At 52.4% G+C, this 7,086-nt stretch overlaps 1 pseudogene across 1 annotated transcript in view; it reads right to left on the reverse strand.

The window, feature by feature from the left end:
* The window catches only part of LOC308620796 (guanylate cyclase D-like), a 72,480-nt pseudogene extending 68,571 nt beyond the window's left edge, over positions 1 to 3,909 (reverse strand). The window contains exons 1-2 of the transcript XR_014017895.1: positions 3,823 to 3,909; positions 815 to 1,045 (exon numbers count right to left, since the gene is read on the reverse strand). The product of XR_014017895.1 is annotated as a guanylate cyclase D-like (transcript). The remainder of the gene's footprint in view (positions 1 to 814; positions 1,046 to 3,822) is intronic.
* Between the last annotated feature and the right edge of the window lie 3,177 nt (positions 3,910 to 7,086).

Here is a 7,086-nt window from a genome sequence, read left to right on the forward strand (position 1 = left end):
CTCAGCCAGGTTAAGGAGGCTAAGGCCTGTGGAAGGGAAGGGGGCCTCTAGGATGGGAAAGGGGTCCGGAGAGAGGAAACGGGAGAGAAGAACACAGAAAAAACAAGGAGAGATGGACAGAGAGGGAAACACAGATGCAAAGAGCAAGTAGAGGGAGAAAGGCAGAGGGAGGAAAAAGACAAAGCCAGCAGAGAAACCAAAAAACAGCCACACAGAGAGAAAGGAGAGAGGGACATGGCGATAGAGGCGAGAATGGCATACAGAGAAAGAGAGAAGGGAAGAAGGATTCCTTCCACCCCCGGGCTGTGGAGGCAGGGAGAGGCCTTGGGCAGCTCCTCAGCTAGGGCTCAGCCTGCTGGACTCCAGGAAAGAGGCAGGGACGGCCCCCATCCGGAAGCAGTCAGGGTCCCTCCAGGAGGAGGGTGTGGGGACGGAGCCAGACATGAGCCACGTCTGGAAAGAGGAAGCAGCAGAATTTTGCAAAGGCTGAGCTGGCAGTGGGCAGGGAGGTTGCATAGACTGGGTTCTCTGGTCTGGGATTTCTCAGCGGGCAGAGAGGACAGAGGTCCCGCCCCATCCGTCCCGTCTGTCTTGGGCTCTGCAGGAGGACTGGGTGGGTGGGAATCTCAGAGAGAAGCCCACCCCTGCCTCTCCGCAGGTGGAAAACAGAGGCACCAGGTGGGAAAATGTGTAGCCCAAGGTCACAGGGTTTCCAGGTCTTCTGTAAAGGCAGCACCTCTCCCTCATTCATTCATTTAGTCCCTCATTTATTCAACAAGCATTAACCTAGCACCTGCCATGCGCTAAGAAGTACCGTGCTAGGTCCTAGGGGTACGTTGATGATGAGCAGAGGCCTCTGCTCGCCAGAGTTCACAGTCTGACAACACGGTGCGCTAGATGCTGTGGTAAAGGGAAACTCTGGGGTGTGGAAGCCGGTGGGGGCGTCCAAGGGCAGCTCCCTGAGGAGGGCTATCAGGGCAAACTGAGAGGTGAGTAGGAGCCATCCAGGAGGAGAGGGGAGGGAGAGCGTGCCAGGCAGAAGAAACTGAGCAAAAAAAGTACAGATGCATCAAGGTCACAAAATTCAGCTCACTCTGCACTTTCACAAGGAAGCTATAATTATTTTGTTTGTTACTAATCTGACTTTCCTCCCTAACCACTCCTGCCTTGGTCAGCAGGAAAAAATTGCATAATGTCGTCTAACGTGATTTCAAGCTCAGTCTGATCTGATCATTTAAACAGTCTCTTTTGGTAATATTCGGTCTGCCTTGTATGAAAACGTTCCATTCCTCAGGTAGCTTCCACCTCCACCTGCCTCTCAGCTATGTGTGTGTAAAGGGGACCTTAATGTGAGCAACCAGGCAAGTACAGGATTACCTGGAAGAGGCAGATGCTGTCAGTACCGCCTGCTTCTCCAGGGCAATGCTGGGTTCCTCAAGGGAGGTCTCTAGCTGGGGCCACGCCCGCACTGGTGTAGCTGGCTCATCTGGCTCCACCTTGGCTTGTGGTGCCCATAGAATCACAGTCTCTGCCTTGTTCCCCGTCTAGCCCCCTGCCCAGTCCTCTACCCTCCCGGGCCTCTTAGCTCACTGGCTCTTAATTTAGTCTCCTGGTCACTTGGAATTCAGGACAGCCCAGGGGAGCACATGCTCAGGCCTCCCTCTCTTGGACCACACTGTAAGTCCAAGTTTACAGGGTGGCATGCCCCTGTTGCTGCATGGTATTGCATAGAATGAATGTAGCATCTCCTATTCTTGTACATTTTCCTCCAATTTTTCACTGTTATTAACAATCCTGTAATAAATAGCTTTGTGCCGTCCTCTTTGTGCACGTGTGCTGGTGTTTCTCTGGGGTAGATTCCAAGAGGTGAGTCGCTGGGTCAACTACACCATGATAGTGCATTTTACAGTCTGATAGAGTCTGTCAGTCTGTCAGTTGGGCTCCAGAAAGGCTACCCCAGCTTACATTGCCAGCAACTCTCATCAACATTGGATATCATCAATATTTTTCAAAATTTGTCAACCTTATAGGTGAAAACTAATTTCCAGATCAACGTTCAATTTGAACTGGGGGAGATTGCCACTGCAGGTGGAGAGGGAGATCTGGGAGGAGTCAGAGAAGGGAAGGTGGACAGCATGTAGAGTGGGAAGGGCTTGGACCTGTCTCCGGATACAGTCACGGCAGGGGAGCCTTGAGAAGGAGGAGCCCTCAGAAGCGACTGAGAAGGCAGAGCCTAGAGAAGAGGGCAGAAGCAGCTCGGGGAGGGGAGCCAATCATTGGCATCAAGTGGGTGTCTGAAGAAGGAGGGCGTGTCTAGAGCACCCAAGACACTAAGAGGGCCAGCCGGTCAAGACCAAGTGAGAGGTGTCCACTGAATTTGACAAGGAGTTTGTGGGGGACTTGGTGGAGAGCATGGTCAGTGGCATGGTGTGTGCGCTAGATTGCACCAGGACGAAGCAGGAAAAAGATAAGGGACAGCGAAGCATGCAGCACTGCATCTGTAAGCACGAGATTGGTCCTATTGAAGTTCACCCACCTGGAGGCTGGGCCCCACCTCCTGCGAGAAGCAGATGCCATCCTGCTTCTCCCTCCATCCTCCACTCTCCCCAGCACCCTCCCAATCCCCAGGTTCAGTAGGAGCCATCCTACTGCTCCAACTAATAAGGTCTCTCATGGCCAGCGTTGTGGAGGAGGGGTATGGAGTAGAACGTGATGATTCGAGAGGAAGAATCTGAAGGGCCAGGCAATTCTCCCAACGATTCCACTGTTTATCTGAAGCTTAAAGGTTATTAGAGGTGTAGAAGTGGGAATAGCTTCATGGGGAAAGAACGAGAACAAAGAATTCCCCATGTGTTGTTCCTGACATAGAGTAACTTTGGTCACTGCCCTCTCTTCCCTGGGGACATCCTCCCCTTTGCTCTCCCCAGATGTGGCACCCTCACGCCAACCCTAGGGGACCTCCATCCCAACACCAGTGATGACAGTCACAGATGAGTATTGGTCAGACCTAAATTCTTCCCTCACAGTATCTCTTTTAACCCTCAGAACAACCTGATGAAGAAAGTAGAGGGTATCATTACCCCCCTTTTACAGGTGAGAAAACTGAGACTCAGGGAAGTGAAATGACCAGCCCAAGATTACCCAGCCAGGAGGCTGCAGACACTGACTCCAAAGCCTCTGTGTGCTTCTAACTCCCACCTAGTCAGGCTCCCCTAAACCAGGCCCTTCAAACCTCGAAGTCATGTTGACCACCTGCTCTATCCTTGGGGAAAGCCCAGGCCTGCCCCTTTCCTCTCCACTTCCCCAGGTAGAAGTTCTGTTGTGCTTTAGGGAACAACGGGGCCAACATGATTGGGCGGAGATTTTTACTGGCTGCGTGACCTTGGGCAAGTCATTCCCCCTCTCAGGGCAATTGTTTTCTCCTCTATAAAGTGGGGATAATAATCTAACCTGCTAGTATGATGGCGAAGAGGAACTGAGTTGTACATGAAGGACCAAGTGCCTTGTCTCATCCCAGAGAGTTCCGTTCGTTCTTTCCTCCAGTTTCCATTACCTGGACCTCCCCTGACCGTTTCCTGCCAGAGGCCTGGTCCTCTGCATGGAACTACTCAGTGATGGTCTTTCTGTGAGGTCTGAGCAAGGGCTCATGTTTGCTTTGGGTGACCCAGAATATCTCCCTGGTCCCTGATATTAGCCTCCCCCTAACCTTTCAGCCTAAGGGGCCCCTTGCCCCAAGATGCTGATGGACCCTGAAAAAAAATAAGGCTGGAGTCTCTTGGCTAACTCCAGGGTAACCACTGGGTCCTCATCTGAAACACACACCTCGACTCGGAGGCTGACAGCCCAGCAGTACTTGATGGGTCTTCTTTCAATGTTCTCTGACTTGTTCGCTTGGAGGAAGTTTCTCATGTGGGTACACATTCTCACACACAAGCCTCGCTCACACTCTTACGTTCGTTCACAGTCAAGCCCACAGTCTCACATACTCATTGCCAAGAATATATACTCCAAGGAGTCGCCTACTACCAATTTAGCGGCTGTGGGAGGGGGCGGAGGGGGATGGGGGAGGTTGCTGTCGGCAGCCAGTGGGCAGGATACAGAACTCTGGGTTGTGGGAGGTGTCATGGTCCTGCACAACTGGGGTTCTGTTTCAGCCCCCGCTCCAAAAAGGGCATGATGCTTTTAGCTGGAAAGGGCGTTGAGCTCCTCCCATGACAGAGGAGAAAGCCTGTGCGATACAGGCTTGGGCTGGAGAGAGGGACGGGCTACATCAGCCATGCTCACGGGTGCAGAAATGTAGCCTTCATAGGTAACTTCTGCTGCAGGTGGACACGACTTGGGTCAGTTCCGGGTTCCCTCAGACAACTGAGGGCTTTCCCCCTCCCCTCCTACCTGGGACGATGGAGTTCTGGAGGTGGGTAGGGTGCATAGTGACAAGGCGATGACAAGGGCCACCTGTCCTTGGTCACTTTCGTTCCACAATGGCAACCCCCACTGCTCTCTCATTTCCACTGGTGGGTCTGGTCACCAGCATCTCTCCCACTGGCATCCACTGAAGGGCCCACATTCCCATCTGATCTAAGACCCATCTCGGATCTGGGCAAAAAGGGCACCTGCCTGGGCTTTGCACTCTAGAATTTCGTGCATATCACAGAGACTGAAATGCAGATACATAGATATAGTCCGGTAAGAAATTATTTTGGAAGTCCACTGACTGATTGAGCAAACAAAAACACCAGAAATGGAAGTAAGAGACAAATTGCCCCCATCCCTGCCAGGCCAGAGGCCCCAGGGCTGAGAATACATCACTGTGTGAGCATCAAGCATTCCTGTGTCAGACAAACTGAGGTGTCAGGGGGCAACCAGGCATTGGAGAGGTGGACCCCTCCTCACCCTCTCACATACCCAAGTGGGCTCTCAGCTTGCCCCCAGCATGCCTGGACCCCCTGGCTCAGCACTACCATCACCATTAACTTCACAGCAAATCTGAGCACCCCTTGGAGGGGCTTTGATGTAGTAATTAAGTCAGGGCCAACAGGAGGGATGGTAATTGAGTGCAGGGAAGTGAGGTAGCAACTTCAAGGTCCTGAAGAAAAACAGAAGCACAGAGGCATTCATGCGGGGCCTGGCCAAAGCTCTGAGGTTGGCAGGGGGAAGGCGAAAGGAGTCCCAGCTGTGGCCTCTTCCCAGACTCACCGATCCTCAGAGCTGGAGGTCCCAGCAGCCTCTGTATAGCTGAGCAGGCAGGCCCAGAGGGAAGCAGGGACTCCTTCAAGAGCACACAGCTGAGCTGGAGTAGCAGCCAGGTTTTTGGTAAGTGGGCTCTGACTACCTGTCCAAGTACTGCAAGAGCCCTAGAAGTTCTAGGGCTGTGTCTTGCCCCCATGTGGCTGCACTTAGTTTCTTCATCATAACATAGTGATGTTAATGAGACCAAGGCACTGAGCCTCCCCTCGGCCCTAAGCTGGGCCCGTCATTTCCTGACTACAGCTCCCATCCCCAAAGACAAGTATAATCTTAAGAATACTTGCTCGAACTAGTAGATTCAGCAAATAGATTTCCTGCTGGTTAAACTACTTCCATCTCACCTAACCCATCCCCCCCAAACCCCCAGACCCACACAAGGGAGCAGGCAGCCCAGGTCACATCTCAGGATGATCTATCAGCAGCTTGTGAGCAATGCAAGGGCAGGATCTGGGTTGCACTCTTCCCTGGGTCCCAGCACCCAGCATGGAGCTTCTCACAGAGGCCTCAAGGGCACTTGGTGAATGAATGAATGAATGAATGAGTGAATGAATGAATCACACCTCTTTTGCCCGGAATAATATCCTCATACCTGACATGGCCCAGTGCCAGGAGAGACGTGTAGGATGCATGGATAGATGATGTGCAGAGTGTCCTCCCTTTGTCCCTCCAGCTCTGCTCTCCACCTTTCCACACCCTGCTCTGGGCCCCAGAGGCTGACCTGAAAGGACTGCATCACTGGCTCAAGTGTCCTATGGCCTCTGGTTGGGTCAGCTGATGGGGAGCCCAGAAGGAGGGGGAGGGAGAGGAAGGGAGGGAGACGCTGGGGACCTTACTGCTCAGACTCCTCTCTGTGTGGTGCCTCAGATGGGCGGGCACCTCTCTTGACAAAGGGCAGAGCTCTTGTCAGGTCCTCTCTCCCCAGGTTCCATTAACATCTCCTCCCTCACCCCTCAGGCTCCAGGTACTATCCACCTAGCGTTCCTAACACTCAGGCACTGCGGGGGCCTGTGTGGTTTCCCTTCACACACATACCCCCATCTTTATAAACTGTCTCTTTATTAAGCCCACCTTGAATTAGCCTGAATGAAGTGTGAATCTCTTTTCTACTGGGACTCTGTCTGATACACATGGGTAACTGGTTAGATGATTGGATGGATGGATGGACGGATGAATGGATGGATGGATGGATGGAAGAATGGAACTAGTATAATGTAGTCGTTAAGAGCCCAAGTCTCGTAGCCTGGATTTGTATCCTAGCTCTACCACTTACTAGATATCTGAACTTGGACAAGTTATATAATATCTCTAAGATTTTGGTTTTCTTAGCTGTAAAATGGTAATAAAAATAGTAACTTACAGGGCTGTTGTGAGGATCAAATGTGATAATAAAGCAAAGAGTTGAGCATCTTGCTTGGCACACAGTTAGTGCTCAGTAAATGGTCACCCTTGCCACCATGGCTGGCCAGTCAGATGGTAAGATGAGGGCTCGCATGCTGTCCTTGGCTTGAGCCACCTGGAGTTCATGAACGAGGAGGTCAAGCCAGGTCTGGGTGTAAAACATCTGTGAGTTCTTTCCCTGGGGGCCACCAGATTCCCTCTCTTTCCCGAGCCTGGCTATGGACAGCGCTAGCGCCGTTCTCCCTCCTGCCCTCGGAGCTGGGTGGGCAGACAGCTTTCTCTGCTGGGCATGCCCGTGGCTTGGTCCTCTTCTTCTGGAGTTAGGGGAGGGGAGCATGGCTGAGTCCTCGGTGACATAAGTGACTATGGCAGTTCAGGGGAAGCCTCTAGACACTGCAGCCCCCTAGCAAGCTTCCCACTCCCACCTTTAGGAGGTCCAAT

This window comes from Mesoplodon bidens, assembly GCF_964165515.1.
Source record: "Mesoplodon bidens genome assembly, chromosome: 7".
NCBI lineage: Eukaryota > Metazoa > Chordata > Mammalia > Artiodactyla > Ziphiidae > Mesoplodon > Mesoplodon bidens.